General features: G+C 29.4%; 1 protein-coding gene across 2 annotated transcripts in view; it reads right to left on the reverse strand.

Annotated features, from left to right (window-relative positions):
• LOC107446622 (transient receptor potential-gamma protein-like) overlaps positions 1–17,460 on the reverse strand; it is a 324,911-nt gene that overhangs the window by 192,922 nt on the left and 114,529 nt on the right. For both annotated transcript variants that reach the window (XM_016061317.3, XM_071187238.1), the window contains one exon: positions 12,276–12,334. The gene's annotated coding sequence lies outside the window, so the exon portion shown is untranslated. The remainder of the gene's footprint in view (positions 1–12,275; positions 12,335–17,460) is intronic.

The raw sequence follows: 17,460 nt of genomic DNA on the forward strand, positions 1-17,460 counted from the left end.
GAATGACCCATATATATATATATATATATATATATATATATATACATTTATTTCTCGTCTATTGCTGCAATAGGTGATAATATCTCTTAGGATAAAACTTTCTTTATTAAAATAGTGAAAATAATCAATTTCCCCCGCAGTTTTTATCTAGTTAATGAAGAAAATTAAGACAAACAATGTGCTTGATAAAATATCGAAAAATAAAAAAAAACTCTTTTTCTGAAAATAAAAACTTCAAAAGAAATTTATATTCATTGCAATTAGGATGCCTATTTTTCCTTAGTATAGAGAATTTTAAAAATAAAGGGTCACATAAAAGTTTAACGATTCAGCAATTTAACTTCCTTTGAATCGATGACAGATTGTTTCGAATGCATTTCAATCGATATCGGTAATCTCTTGCACTTCATTTGTCAACTTTTATGCTTCAAAGTGTTGATTTGCGACGAACAGCGTCGATGAACTTTTAAATCTGGACATAGCTCAAAATGGCTGTTTACAAAAATGGTTATAAAATTTGATTCCATTTTTCATTTTTCTTTTTTGAATAATTTTAAAAAAAATTAAACTAATAAATCCAAAAAATATGATATAAATTGTGATCCATAATGTGATATTGCCCATTTGCATATAGCACGTGGTATATTTTATTAAATTAGTTTTATATAAAAGTTTTCAATAGACAACAGTTATTTTACAAAGTTGCCACGGGTGATAAATTTATAATAGTGGTTGTAAATTTACATTGTAGGAACTCAGAGTTTTTAAAATCAATTTATCATTAAAAAATCTGAATTCGAAGATATCACCTGAAAAGTTACATCTGTAAAACATCTAGCCTCCCCGACCCCTAAGTCCGAGAAGAAGCTAATGATTATGTTTATGGTTTAAATAAGTAATGTCCCCTTAATGATTATGCTTTATGTTTAAATAATTAAGGAAAAGTAAGGATGCTATTCAATCTTAAGTCTGTATTTTAAAAATAAAAGTCAATATTTTAATTAATCTCTCTGACACTTTACTGTTATTTAAATTCTTAAATTAACATTTCTATTGACCATCAAACTTTCATGTGCGCAACTATCAGCTAACCCTGTATTAATAAAAACAATTCTTATTTATTTTACATTAGCTCCCCTTAAAATATATAATATATAGTATAGCTGAAAGTAAACATTCCGAGAAAAAATTCTCGGAAGTTTCTGTCAGCTATATTTCGATTCTCTTTCAACTAATTTATTTGATAATCTATTTTTCGTTAAAAATGTCAGTTAATTGCTTTTGTACTTGACTGTGTCTTCTAATGCTCATGTTTTCTTAAAAATATTTACCTAAGTTTGAAAGATGTTCTAAAAGTGCTTTTTCCTGATTAATGTGTTCAAATATGCAGTGAATTCTATTGATGCGGTGAAACCTTGATAGAGTTGGCCAATACATTCAAAAATTACTAATTACCCCAAAATTATTTGCTAAAAAGATTTCTTTGCTAATTTATATAACTTTTCCATGTGAAAATCCATTTCGGGCAAATCCGTGGCTAAAATTATGCGTAAAACAGGCAATTCATGTTTCTTTCTCTTTTTTATTTTATATTTTTTTCTTAAATGAATATTTATTTTCTAAACTTATTTATAGTCATCTTCTTTAAATTATCCAATATAATATTACCTTTTGCACATCCATTTTCGGACATTTTTTTGCATTTATTTATTTTGCCATATATATATATATATATNGCACTTATCAGATACCTGATATTGCCTGATTTGGATGTGGGTGGGGATTTCAAATCTCAGTAGTTTTAAGAGTTTTTTTTAAACGATATTTTTAGTCTATTTTTGTCTAAATGTATAAGATTAAAAACGTTCTATATAGCAGGGCATCGCATAAAATTGTAGACAAAATTCTAGGGGAGTTATTTCACGTCAGGATTAAAACTGCATAGGTAACAATGCAAGATGCCATCACACGTGGCTAGTGGCGCTCCCTTTTTATGGCCTGTTCAAAATTACGCGAAGAAATGCCTATAAAGAAGATTTTATACAAGAAACACCTTGATAGACTTATCGATTTGTTGCGTAAATGCTTTCTTTAATGCTTAATTTTTCTATATTCGTAGCAAGAAGCTAGTGCCGAAGCTGATGCACCACGTTATTCACCACTTCCACCCACTACAAAACCCGGTGGAACGCATAGAGGTATTTTTTTATTTTTAGATTATTCAAGATCTATTAAAAATTCCTTGCTTGTATGAAATGATATTAAAAATTAAAACAATTCAAATCATTAAATAAACTACGTATTATAATTTATCAGATTTTCGCTTTACCATCTTTTTTTGTAAATTTTAACTACATTTTTAATCAACATATCCTAATATTGGACATTAATATGAATGTGTCAAAAACGATGGATAGTTTTAAGAAATCAATTAATATTGAATCATTCAATCAATTCAATTTGAGAAATCAATATATATATATATATATATATATAATGTGTTCAAAAATAAAAATTTTTGAATTTTAAATTGTTACCCAATAATTATAGTAATTTCAAATAAAAGTATCTAAGGTGTGTGTAATTTCATTAAAATTTTTTGAATAAGAGCATTTTTGCACAAGTGTGCCAGAAAACATAGAATTTACTAATGAGAAAACTTCTTTTGGTGAAGGAAAATTCTACTTAGAAAATAAATAATAATGGAAGAATTTAATTGTTTCTAGCATCAAATAATAATAGTAGTTATAAATACAAACTTCTAAAATTTATTTAATATCAATTTAAAATTTTGAATAGCCATATTTTTACACAAGCGTACCGTAAGTCATGGAAATTACTAGTGAAAAAACTTCTTTTGAGGAAGAAAAATCGACTTTTCGCTTTCCAAAAAAGGCCATACTTTCCTTCCTAGAAGCATGAATTTGAAAACAAAAAATTTAAAATAACTTTGTATTAGGTAATTCGAATTCTTGAAATAACAGAATATCAGGTTAAACAAATTCAAGATTTTACATCAGAAAACGCTTATTTTATAAGGTTAAAAAATACAATGATTTTATAAAGAATTTAAAGCGTAAAATATTTTATATTTCAGGCAATTTAACTGATCTAATGACAGCCTTCATGTCTTGTGATAATGAGATTTTGCTTGCAAATTTCTTTCAAGTAATTTAGATCTAATAGCAGGATTTTATGCAGATTAGAACTCAAGTTCCGAAATTCATGATATATGACTAAAGTCTTTGTGAAAATGAATTTAAGAAAATACTCACAATATTTTCGTAGGTAGCAAATCCATATTTATGCGAGAAAAACTTTATTAAAACCTTTCTAAGTATGAAAGAGTAAAGGGGCAAAAAACATGTTTGATTACAGAACGGATTTGAAAAAAGGGTAGTGAAATTTGATTGTAAATTTGAAACACCTTTAAGTTCCATCGATTAATATTGCTTACTTTGAAATTTTTAATTTCGCTGGATTTTGATAACTATATTGTTATTTTTTCCTTAAACAGTAATTGATAACCCCTACTTCAAATTTGACGAAGAGTATTAAATATATTGATGACTGTATTGTCTGATTTATTTAGCTCCTTTTATAATATATCGTTTCAATATATCGTGATTAAGCAGTTTTTGGATTTTAGTGACATTCTTTTTAATAATATTATATTTGTTAATGATCATCGTGGTTTTAATTCACCGTATGCGAAGAAAATAATTAATTAAGTCTGACAGCGTTAAAATTCCTGGTTTTGTGTAACTTTTCTCAAAAACATAAAAGCTTGAAATTTTTGTATGAAGATTAAATGCACTTTTTTACTTATACTTAGATAAGATCATTAAAATCACAAATTTTTTGAAAGCATATTTACTTAACAGTACAGTAAAAATGACGTTTTAACAGTTTAGAAATTTATGAATTATCTCAAGTCATGTCAATATATTTAATCTGTAGGTAAAAGTTTAAAAATTTCAAGATTATATCTTTAGTAGTGTCTGCGAAAGAGGTACACTGAATTCATATTTTGAGAAAATGCTATTGTAATTTAGCGTGATATAATGCAGTGGAATTTTTGTTCACATTTTCAGATCTAAATTTATCTAACTTCTAATTTCAATAAACACAAATGCAATACATTACGGAAAGGTATCTAGTTAAATATTTCTAAAAGAATCTAAAAACAGCTTAAGTTCTTTTATGAAGTTTTAAATATTTTTGAAAAAGGGCTTAAAAAAATTTAAATATGTTGTATTTATAAATTTTTTCCACTCATTTTTTTTCTTCAAAAATGCACGTTATTGTTAAAAAATGAATTGTTTCCAGGAAATTTGTGTTGGTAATGAAATCCCTTTCATTTGTTTTAGTTAAAAGCAATCATATAATAAGGTGTTGTTTTAATGCATGATCACTTTATGAAGCTCAATAAATTCTTCTACAAATATAATTAAGCACCATCATTCTAATTCAGGAGAAGTATTCATGTCAAACCATCTTTCGCGCTCTTTTAAACAAGTAACGTAATTTCACTCAGAGAAAATCTATGATGCCCACAAATGAAACTGAGGTGAAAAATAGTTTGTAATGTTATTTAAGGATGCTCGCAGATGGGTATTTAGTGGGTTATATAGGGGTCTTAGAGAACTTTTTGAATATATTTCTGAATATTTTAAATTAAATTGTTTTTAAGTATGATACTTTCATTTATTTTCAAATTTGTTCATTTAATTTTCAAATTTTTGTGCCTTTCTCGACAGCAAATATTGAATTTAAGAAATGCGAGGAAATTATCAAATGCTTGCAGTTTTGTTAACTGTTTAATTCTCTTTCCTTTAAGAAATAAAGTGCATTGAAAATATGTTTCCTTCCTTTGAAATAGCATCAATGTGTACATTTGCATGTGAGCAAAGTGAAAAATTAAGTATTATGACTAGTTTAAATATTAGTTACATGTGATCCGTAATTCTTGATAACAGGGGAATTTTCATTGCATCCATTGACGGCCAAAATTTCTACCCATAAATTAATTGCTTCTTTACCGTTAAAAGTAGTTACCAGGAAGAACTGTTGATCACACTTTAATGAAAAAATAGCACTACAAACTCTCCTCCAAGAAATAAAGTGCATTGAAAATATACTTCCTTCCTTTGAAATAGCATCAATGTGTACATTTGCATGTGAGCAAAGTGAAAAATTAACTATTATGACTAGTTTAAATATTAGTTACATGTGATCCGTAAGTCTTGATAACAGGGGAATTTTCATTGCATCCATTGACGGCCAAAATTTCTACCCATAAATTAATTGCTTCTTTACCGTTAAAAGTAGTTACCAGGAAGAACTGTTGATCACATTTTAATGAAAAAATAGCACTACAAACTTTCCTCCAAGAAATAAAGTGCATTGAAAATATGTTTCCTTTCTTTGAAATAGCATCAATGTGTACATTTGCATTTTTATGCAAAGTGAAAAATTAACTATTATGACTAGTTTAAATATTAGTTACATGTGATCCGTAAGTCTTGTTAACAGGGGAATTTTCATTGCATCCATTGACTGCCGAAATTTCTGCCCATAAATTAATTGCTTCGTTACTAAGCTACCGTTAAAAGTAGTTACAAACTGTTGATCACACTTTAATGAAAAAATAGCACTACAAATTACGTACAGTGATTTCACTACTTTTAGTCTGGCCACTGTTATGTGAAAAATATGTAAATTGGAAGCAGCTTTTTAAATAACTTGATAACAACAATACAAGAATTTTGAAAAATTTAGAATTATTTAACTGTTTGATGAGAGAAAGATATTTCAGAATAAAACTAAGAAGCATAACTCAGAATCGACAAAATAGAGGCAGTCGATAGAAACGACTTGAAGTTGACGTGATACAGACTGACAGCTGTCTAGCTAAATAACAAAATTCATGATGTCACTTCGTTTTCATGACAGTCGTTTATTTGACAGTTTAAAAGATTATTTCGAATTCTGCGTTATCAAATAAAGCACTTCTGCACTCATTTCACCCTGTCAACGCGTGTCTTTAAAATTAGAAAAATGGTGAGAATATTTTCAAATTCTGAAGAACAATTTGGAATCTTAGGAATGCATTTTAGAAATAAGAAAATTATATTTGAAATCTTTAAAACAAAATAACATAAATAATAAGTTAGACTTTGTCAAGTATTTTAAAAATCAATTTAGTTATATAGAGTTAAACACATAAAAAAGTATTTTGGTTATACATAAATTAATTTTCTCATATTCATCTGATTAATGCATAAAAGTATAATACTAAAAAAGAAAAATAATGTATAGTTTGCGAATCTTTAATTAAATTAAGAAAATTGAAATAATAATGTATGAGTGGGACGCAACTGTATCAAAATTTCCGAGTCCACGGGATCTGAAAAATTTTGTAGACTTTTCCTAAATTCTGTTTTAGTTTTTTTTGAAAATCCTTATTCTTTGAATAGCAAACGTATATATTTCAAGCAGAACTTTTAATTTCTAAAGTTTTAGAATATTTTGAATTTTACTTACAAACTTTAACCTACTCGGGTTTTTTTTAAACGTTGATTTATTTCAATAAGCTAAAAATAATTTAAATAAAGAATACTTTTTATTTTAATGTCGCATAATTTTCTTTTTTTTTCGATTAATAAATTTCAAACTAATTACGCTTCAATTAATTCATTTGAAGTTTCCTTCATTAGTGCTTTCAATAGTATATTATACTACATTCTTATGTTTTGAAATTTATGAATACAAATATACGAATGCAATATTTGAATATAAATATTTGGACACACTTTCAACAGATGAAATTTAGAAATTTTCCTCGATGTCCCCTGCAGAAGACCTCAGGAGTTCTACTAAAGGGGCATAAATGCAATTTCAGTTTGACTGTATTTGCGTAACTAAAGCATCAATATAAACACAAATCAGCATTTTACACTCTAAAAAATATCTGTTCTCAGATTGTTAGAGAATTTAATACTTCAAATAACCAGAATTATTACAAAATTGATTAAACTTAAAATGGGACATTTATTTTTGACTTTCATAACATTTTTTTTTGAATTTCTGAACTGTGAAAAATATAGAATAAAACTACGGTATAAAGCAATTTGGGTGCATCATCCATAAAATCCATTTTACCGCAAAATCCACTTTAATCACAAAAAATATTCCCTTAATTTTTACAGTAATATTTATTTAATTTGATTGATTCAATGATTTCAGGGAAATTATTACTGTAAAAATTATGGTATATCAGATTTTTTTCTTCCATAACATGTTCGGTAAAAATGCATTTTACGGTAAAAATACTGGCATCCTGAGTGCCGATGCTTTCTACCGTAATACCGAGTCTTTTTATAGCGCACGCAAATTGTGTGTAATTGCAGTTTTTAAAACTCTATACAAATACTGATCAGACAAAATATTTTCTTGTTTTCAATTTTTTGTTCTTAGAAAAATTTCAATTTTCTTTTCTTGTTCAGTGTTTCATAATTTCAGCCTTGATAAAACGCTAAACAATTCCATAACAAATCATAACAAACAATTCCATAACAAACATCAATCATATCATAAAAAAAAAATCATTCACGGGTATTTACTGCTAATTATCACCCAATATACTTCTGATACTTTTTTCATTTCCTGATCGGACTATTGTTTTAAACCAAATGAAATAATTCTACAGGACTTGACCAGAGACGCGCAAATTGATGATTCCTAATTTATCTCATACTGTGGATAAAAAAAATATGGAATTACTTATTTTAAGTGCAAATTGGAGAGATTAAAAGTTTTGTCCCAACTTACTCGCTATGCAATTGATCCAACGGCTGGTTTTCAGGCTTAGGATTAAAAATTCGATTTAACAGTTAGATCATCGGGATTATCTATATACGGAAAAAAATTCTGATAAAACTACCGTACTGTATAGTAATGACAATTCTAGTAAAAAAATTTCATACATCTGGTTAATAAAGCCGAAATATACTGCATTTTTTAAAAAAAAAACTTTCATTCGGTAATTTTTTCGTTCATGCGGTTACGGTTTAACGGAAGTTCTGATTTTTGAAATTATAATTCTTATTACCACATATTTAGTAAAAAATAAAAAACAGAAAATTAAATTTAACCGAAAATCGTTTTCATGCCATGGTATGGTTTCTTGTATTAACGTTGCTGTGGTGCAAAAGTCCATGCGGAAACCACAGCACGGATTAATACTGTTGATAAAATTATCAAATTTTACCATCTTTACCAAATTTGATCACATATAAAACAGATTTTAATATTTGTTTTACCAAAATTATTACGTGTTAAAAATTACCGAACTTTTCCGTGTTCCCATAGAGCCATAAACACAGTCATATTCTGGCAATTCTGGAAATTTTATTTCACAGCTATTTATGATCCAGTATGCTCACAATGTGACAAAAATACGCCTACACAAGTATTAGTAGAATTGACAATAATTTAATTTCATAAAAATTATCCCTTTTTTAACAAGCGGTTTTTGGCATTGAAGATTTTTGCAATAATTTTCGGCTTTTTATTTTCAAATAAAATATTACGTACGAACGTTCGGTATAACAATTATTTCTACACCATATAGCACGAGGAGATCACACCAAAATACCTAATTATAGGTTTCAATCTTTTGATGCTTAAATGTCAATCGAATATACATAAAGCGTTAGTTTAACTGCCTGCTTAACTTACAAAAAAAATATTTCAGGAAATATAATAATCATGTCGAATGTCATTTTGCAAATAAAATTGAATCGCAATTTCATCTATGCTATGTTCATAAATATAAAATATTTGCTGAAAAATAAGAGCAGGTTTATAAAATAATCGTAGAATTATCGTACGGTAACTGCTGAAAAACTACTAGGAAAAACCTAGAATTTGAACAAACGGTTTTAAACCGTTTCTGATTAGGATGAAAAACAGAAAAAAACTACTTTGTCAACAAAACAGCTCAAAGCCGTCAAATATACAGAGAAAGTCTGTAAAAAGAACGGGAATTTTTTAATGAGCGCATTTGACAAATAAATACAGGAAACAGCTGTATTTTTCTTCAAAAAAAATTTTTTTTAATGTATTAAAGGTTATTATTGCCTAAAAAAACTTATTCTATATTTCTTAAAGATAATACTTAAAATTAATTAAAAAATTTGAAATTAAATTATTTAAAACTTCAGGTTATTCTCCTGAATAAGTTTCCTATAAAAATAAGTTTTTAAATATATAAAAAGATATTGTTTTCTAAAAAGAGATCACTTAAAAGTTAGTCGAAAAGTTTAAAAAAGAAAATGTACCCAGAAAAAAATGTTTTTTATCAAATCCTTTTTATTTGTCTTATAAAAAAAAGGAGCTTAAAGTTTAATTTGAAGAGAAATTTTATCAAGAATTAAGTTTAAAGGGAATGTTATTTAAAATATCGCTTGAGGACTTTAAACAAAACGACCTTCTTTTTCTTTTGAAATATTAAACCGCGATTCGATTCATTTAAATTCATTTCCTTCAATAAATTACATAAGTTCTGAAGTAAGTTTCGTTAGATTCATTTCTGAAGGACATATTTTTCTGACATTTATGGATGATATCTTCCAAACATTAAATTAATCAATGATCAACTGGATGAGAAATAAAATGCAATTTTTAAACTAATCTTTTAATATCAAGCAAATTATTGGAAAGTTGGACGAAATTGGTTCTTGAAGGTTTCATTTTTTAAGGTTTCGATTCGCAACAAAAAGTGCTTGAAATTTAATTTGAATGATAAAATCAGCTCCAAAAATTAAATAATTTAATGTAAAGCTTTATTTTGGTTGCTAAATTAATTACTTTTTGAGAGTGTACTAAAACTCCGCCCGAGTTGAATAAAACTAGATGTCGCAAGGTGATAATAAAAATGGAGATTTGCTAAAGCTAGACTGTCAATTCACGGAAGATGTTAAAATAACAACTCAGTGGGGATTTCCTTAAAGAAAGTAAGTGATTTGATCCCTTTGCGAAAAGATGAAATAATATTGTGTATATCTTACGGTCAATATAATTAATCGGTTAATATTATTAATCGCCAGTTATAATTAATAATAAATAAGACGGTTTGAAGTGAATAATCTATCAGGATATATCACTTTAACGGTTATTAATAATTACCAATTAAGCTTGGGCAATGTAATAATTTTCAACTAACTTGGTTAGATATTTCCAATACACATGCGCAATGGTAATTCTCCGCGCAAACGGCTGGACAATATTAGTTTTTTGTTTACTTTGTTTTGCTCACTTACCTTAAAAAAAAACACTTCAGTGTTGAGTTTCCAGGCAAATGTTTATCAGGCAGTGGCACTTAACCTTAAAAAAACATCAGTGTAAGGTAAGCCGGGTAATGACTTTCACTTCCCTTAATTGTTAAAAATAATAAACAGCGATTATTATAAATAACCGCATTCCATGAACTAATAATTTAAATTATCTTTTGTGACGATATTAAAATTTATGAACTCAAGACTTCAAAAATTATCATTAATCAATAGATATGATGATATATAAGAAAAAAATGAACTTTTAATGCTATTATTTTAAATTAAAACCTAAGTAAAAATCTGTATATTTATTACATCTTTTGTAAGCTTCATCTCTATTATATTCATCCGATTTTTTATTTCATCACTAAAACAGTTAAAGGTTTTGATCAAATCACTCACTTTCTTTAAATAAATAAGTCTGCAGATGTTCCGTAAATTAATCATCTGCTTTAGGGATTCGATCAAGTTTTCATAATTTCGCAACGACATATATATAACCGTCTTTGAACATCCGACCCAATTTACGACTTCTAATTGTCAACTGTAATTTTAAACTCAAGGAGACAAGGGAACTCCTGGATCAAGTATTGGGAGAAATTTGCCTTCGTGGAAGACTTTTTTTATGGAACTAACCCGCATTTGCGTTACATGAAGAGAAAGACCACGAGAACCTCCCACGGTTAGCCTGACGGCAAGGGGACTCTAACCCATGATCCGTCTAACGCTGAGGATATTTCACGTCAGCACTGTGTCGGTGCAAGCAGGATGCGGAATTCCTATCGACTGGGATTCGAACCCGGTTCACCTCATTGAAGGCTCTATCCCCTGAGCCATCGCGGCTCCCAAGACCTATGTGGAAGTAATAAGAAAAGTATTTTTTCCTTCTGGAATATTTATTTACAATAACAACTCAATTTTATACTACACTCCTACACTAAGACCACGCAAGGGTTTAAAAATCAAAGAACAAAAGAAATACATTTGGAATTCATCGGAAATTAAGTAATTTGATCAGATATCATGTTCTTCTGGTAGTTTTATGTGCCCATCTTTAACATTTGAGACACTAGAGACTAAGCCTATCTAACACAATTGAGACATATGAGCCTACCAATTACAGTTGAGACACTAAGCCCATCTATGACAGTTATGACATTGAATCTCAACTATTACAGTTGAGACTTGATTTATCGTAATATTCAGCAATTTTAGAAGTCTTTTTCGTCTCATAACGTGAACTATGTATAAATACTGAAGTTAGTATGTTTCTTGCGATTTTCTGAAATTGTTTTTCTTGTTCTATTTTTATTTTCTCTCTCCTTAATCTTTTTTCTATTTTATTGAAGTCTCTTTCAAAAAGCCATCTTTATATTATTTTTTAAAAAAAATTATAGCTTTTAAAGGAGTATTTTATAAATTAAGCAACCTATTCAAACAACCAATTTCCATCTAGTCAGAAGCAAATCTATCAGGACATGTCCGACAGATCAAATCCTAGTTTTATTCAACCACACAATTTAATACTAAAGAAAACTAAACATTTTGTAAGTGTGATGCAAAACCCGTTTTAAAAATTTTAAATAATGGCTTAAAAAAATTTTATAAAATATTGAAATTACTCTGCAAGCAATTGGAAACCACATAGTAAAACCGATGGAATAAAAACCAAAGCTTTTCGACTCGAAATTTTAAAAACGCTAACGCCGACAAAAAAAATTATTAACTCTATTTTTAATTGTCTCTCAATTGCATGGAAACTGTTATTACTAGTTATTACTGTATTTACTGTTACTACTCACATGATCCTTCATGTGATTTGTGATAAATTGCTGCAGAAATTTAGTTAAAAAATGCCAGTGTCCGGTTTTATCCAACTCTCTCAAACAACATAAGGAACATAAAATAGGTATTTCAAAAGTAATGGTTTCTTACCTGAATAATAAAGCTCTAATGGTCAAATTTTCTCTCTAATTCACTAATTTTTGTTGAAACTGAAATGAAAAAAGTGCATATTATTAAAATGCCCAATTACATTTTTTTAAAATGGTACCTCATAAATGCATAAATGTCGTGAAATACATGATCATTAAGTTTCAAAATATTGTGAATCTTTTATTCACAGTAAGTCTAAATAATATACTCCGATTTAAGGATATGATATGTAATGTCTACTTAATTTTGGTTTGTAATTTTATTTGATTTTATATCCCTCGTTGAACAATCAACCCAATTTTTGGGTTTACGACTACTAATATTCAAATGCGTAGCCTTATAATTTCGAACCCAATACAGAAGACAAGGGAACTCCTGGATCAAGTATTGGGAGAAATTTGCTGCCGAGGAGGATTTTTTTGACAGAAATTACCCGCATTTGCGTTACATGGAGAGAAAGAGAACCTCACATGCTTAGCCTGACGGTAAGGGGACTCTACCATGATCCGTCAACCACTGAGGATATTTCACGTCTGCACTCTGGTTGGTGCAAGCCGGATGAGGAATTCATATCGACAGCCACCGCTGGGATTCACCTCATTAGAAGGCGAACTCTCTATCCCCTGAGCCATCGCTGATCTGGTTTGTAATTCCCATCCAAAACATACTCTAGCTACGCTAGAGTTTTTATACATAAAAAAGAAATTGTTGTATCTTGCCCAGTTTAAATATTTGCTCCACTTAATTAAGAAATTTGCATGTAAGTGATACCTGCAGCAAATGGTACGATGTATTAGGAACGATTTCCCTGGCATTCGTTAAAAAGCTTTTTTTAATTGTTGAGAGTGTTTCTTCAACCAATTTCTGATTGAAATATATAATTGTACAATTTTAAACAGATCTAAAGTAGATGGACGATTTCAGTATGAATATTTTTCAATCTAAATTTTGGTATTTTACTGCTAGAAAATCTAAATATGTAGGTTTGTAGCATTTTTTGTTTCATGCTACCTAGGGAGAAAGTAGTGCTTTCTCACACATTTAAGAATCTTCACCTTGCTGTATAAAGGAGAAAACATCCATTTCACCTAAAACTGTTTGGAATATCCAAATACTTATTTATGTCTACTCTCTTATGCTTAAGTATTGCTTTTAATTTAAGATACTGCTTAATTCTGCAAAATGATTGTTTTCTTATAAATCTTCTCTTAACTGATTCGTAGAGACTATTTTATTTGATTACCGTCGTTGTACAGCCAACCCAAATCTTGGGTTTACGACTACTAATATTCAACTAAGTAGCCTTGTAATTTTGAACCCAATCCAGAAGACTATTGGATCGAGTATTGGGATAAATTTGCCTTCGTGGAGGACTTTCTGATGGAACTAACCAGCATTTGCGTTACATGGTGAGGAAAATCCTGAAAATCTCCCACGGTTAGCCTGACGGCAAGGGGACTCTAACCCATGATCCGTCTGCAACTAATTATATTTTACGTCAGCACTGTGATCGATGCTAGCCTGGTGCGGAATTCGTATCGAACAGCCATCGCTGGGACCCTGTTTACAGCATTGGAAGGCCAACGCTCTGAGCCACCACAGCTTCGTAGAGAAAATTGGTGGCTAGAAAAATAATGCCTGAATTTAAGTTGAAAAATGTTCACAATGATCATTTTTAAATGAAAGGAATGGCATGTTTTTTCCTTTAACTTCAATCCCCAAGAAAATCAAAAAGGGTCAAAGAATTGAAGGCTACTGTGAGTGGCATAATATTAATACTCCAAGCATTGATAGCATATTATTATATTAATATCACTTTTATTTTGACCAAGAAGATTTATTTCAACAGGGTACTATTTCTCTTTTACTTATTCCATTTTTTTCCTCGAGAAAGTTGCAATTTAATATAAGGTGCCGAGAGATTAAAAATAAATAAAAAAAAATATTTCGATGCCTTGTTTTCGAAAGAAAAAATTTCAAAACATTGATAAAAAAAATATGTCGATTTATATGATCTTAATCAGATCGGATTTTACCATTTTAAGCAGTTAGCACCTTATAATAATTCTCTTGGTAGCAACGCCATCTATGAAGCAAAATAAATAAACCTATAGAATTATTTTTTTTTGCTGAATCTGCAATAAAAAGTAGGGATTGAAAGTTCCCCCCCCCAGCCTCAGAGGTGGGAGTGGTTTGGAGTCATTGGATACCTTTTAAAAAGAAATATTGAAACCTTCTTTTTCCATCGGATGACCAAACTTTTTTTACACCCTGTATAACCAGTTATTTTTATGTATGATGCCGAAGAATAATCTTTTAAAATCATATTTATTAGACAAACATAAATTTTCATGCATGCAAGAAAAAATAATTTGAGAATGACGAAAAAATTGGCAGAATATGTAAAGGAAATATATGATTTGTTACAATTTTGTCCATTTACAATCAAAATCTTTTTTTAAGGTGGACAAGGGTCAAAACATGGCCTACAGAACTGAAAATCTATAGACGTTTCAGTAATTGTAACAACATAAGAGCACTTTAAAATTTCGAAGAAAAAAAATTTGCAACGATCTAATAAACATATCATATATATGTCAAAAGTTTTTTACTTATTTATTTTTTAAACAGAGCCCTTTCTTCAGGAGCGAGGAGTTTGCCCCGGGCATTCTTGTACCTCTGCACACACTGCATTTGGAGTTACTGCATCTAATACGAAGTAATAGCAACCTTATTATGCCGCCCTTTGTACAACCACCCCCCATAAAAAAAACTACCCCATAGCCAGGTGATTAATAGGTTTTGACCTACTTCTACTGTAAAGAGAAGATTTATGTATTTGAAGATAGGATCAGATGCCTCAAGGCTTATATTTACAGATTAAGTTTCAGATTATGATTCATAGAACTTTTTCATTTATAATACTTGATTATTGATTTTGAAGGCTCATCTTTCCTAAGATTAGGAGATTTGATTATAAATTTAAGAATTCATCTGAAACTTTTTTCGAATCACAAATAAAAAGCGTACACATTTAGGAAAAACGCTCTAAGAATCTAAGAAATGACTGTAAAGGAATACTTGATGGTAGTAGGAAAAAAAGATGAAATTATAGATGATTATTAGAAACACCTTCAAAATGCAATCTCACTGATTATGATGTTCCCTTCAATTGTGATTTCAATCATCTTTTTATTTCCTCTTAGCTTAAATATTAATTAACCCCATTTTTGAATATTTATTTTGGTACAATTTTAATTTTTATAAGGACAGTCCTTTTAGAACACTCTTTATTGTTACACTAAAAATTGAAAATTTGAAAAATGTTAGAATATCATGTAAATAAAAATTGGTGATTTAAGTTGGTGTTGTTTCCAATGCTACTTGCCAATACCTGCAAGTCTGCTTGAGAAAACAAAGCGAATTTTACAGCGGAGTGTGTGTTTCTTGTTTTTCTGTGACGCCATCTCTGGCCAAGAATATGACTTTCAGCCACAGATACACCACATCTCAGTCCGTTTGTAGGGCGGACTTATTCATACAACCATTTATTCATCCACGTATCATAATTTTAATCTGAACCACAGAATGATTAATCTCCAATTCAGTACCCTAAGAGGTATTGACTTTGTGACCCGACAGATTTAATCTGCACCAGTCACCATTTATTACACGGGGAGTCTTCGACCGGCGGGTATCTAATTCACGACCTCACGAACATGGACCCAACGTCCTACCTACCTGGCTGTCCCGTGATTTAAGTAAAAAATTATCGGTGTTGTTCGCGTTGCAATAAAGATATTTCATTAATAAATTAAACGAGAGTTAGATCAGTTAAATATTGAACAAGCAATTGAGCAACCTAAATTATTTATCAGATTCATTTAAACGAACAACATATTAAGATAACATCTTTTTCATCAATTGTAACACAATTCGGAATTAGATAAAAAAAAAAATTAAAATTGGAAATGAGTCTGGTGGAGAAAACAGCGACAATATAATGATGGGTAACGCTAGACTTTCCATACAGTTAAGAATATTGTGTCACTAAAATAATAATAAAAATTTATCAAAGTGAGAAGAAAATAAGAGATAGTTGAAAATATTGAAAACAACATAGTGGAAATTCCTATTACCACTTAACACCAGTTGAAAATTATTAAACTACCCAAACTAAATATTTCGAAATATTAAAGAGACAAGTATAATTGGCTAGATTTCAGGAGTAAATTCAAAAACTTAATAAGCAAATAATTCTTTACCCATAAGTGTTTATATTTGTAATTAATTTAAGGACGCGTTGCCGTGAATGTTGTTAAAGGGTTCGCATTATCGAATGAAAATTACGAAAAGGCCCTTAAATTATAATTTCGCTAGAGAATATTTAACAAATAAAGAAAGAAAATAAATGCAAGCATGTTCTACGTTTAAGATTCTAAAAATACAGGCGTTATACAAATCAACGACCGGATTTTGAATATTTTTGAAACTATTACAATAAATGGTGTTAAAAGAGAATGTGTTTCTTCAGTTACGAATCTTTAACCTTTTTAAAGGACAAATATCTAACCTGTCCATAGATTTTGAAGTTTCACAGTGTCAGTAGCTCACAATAAAATGGCATCGGTAGTTTAGAGACAGCGTAATTTCATAGACGGAAATCCGTCGTTCTTGGTGGCCATGTAATTAAGAATAAATCATTGGCCACCCGTATACCCAAGACATACACTGCTTATGAACTGCCAAAAATATTACAAGAACTTTACGCTCTTGTAGAGAATTAAGAGCCATTGACAGTGCGTAATGTGAAAGAAACTTGATAACAGATTTGATGATTGTCGCCTAACAAAAGGACCGAATCTAACAATTTTCGTTGAAAATAATTCTTCTTGAAATTCTTCTATCTTATATTATATTGTGTGCAATAGTTATAGCATAGTCATTATTTTGGGCTAACCATGTATATCAGGTCTACGAAACTTACATGGCTTATTCCAAGTGAAATACACCACAAATTTTTTGTGAAAAAGTACTTACTGAAAAAGGACTAAAATAATTTTTCAAATGTCATTGGACCAAAACAACGATGAGCAGGCCATTTCGAAATTTTGTGACATTAGAAAGAAAATAGTTACAGCTAAGTAATTAAATTATTAAAATGCTGAATACATGTATATATATA

This window comes from Parasteatoda tepidariorum, chromosome X1 (assembly GCF_043381705.1).
Source record: "Parasteatoda tepidariorum isolate YZ-2023 chromosome X1, CAS_Ptep_4.0, whole genome shotgun sequence".
Taxonomy (NCBI): domain Eukaryota; kingdom Metazoa; phylum Arthropoda; class Arachnida; order Araneae; family Theridiidae; genus Parasteatoda; species Parasteatoda tepidariorum.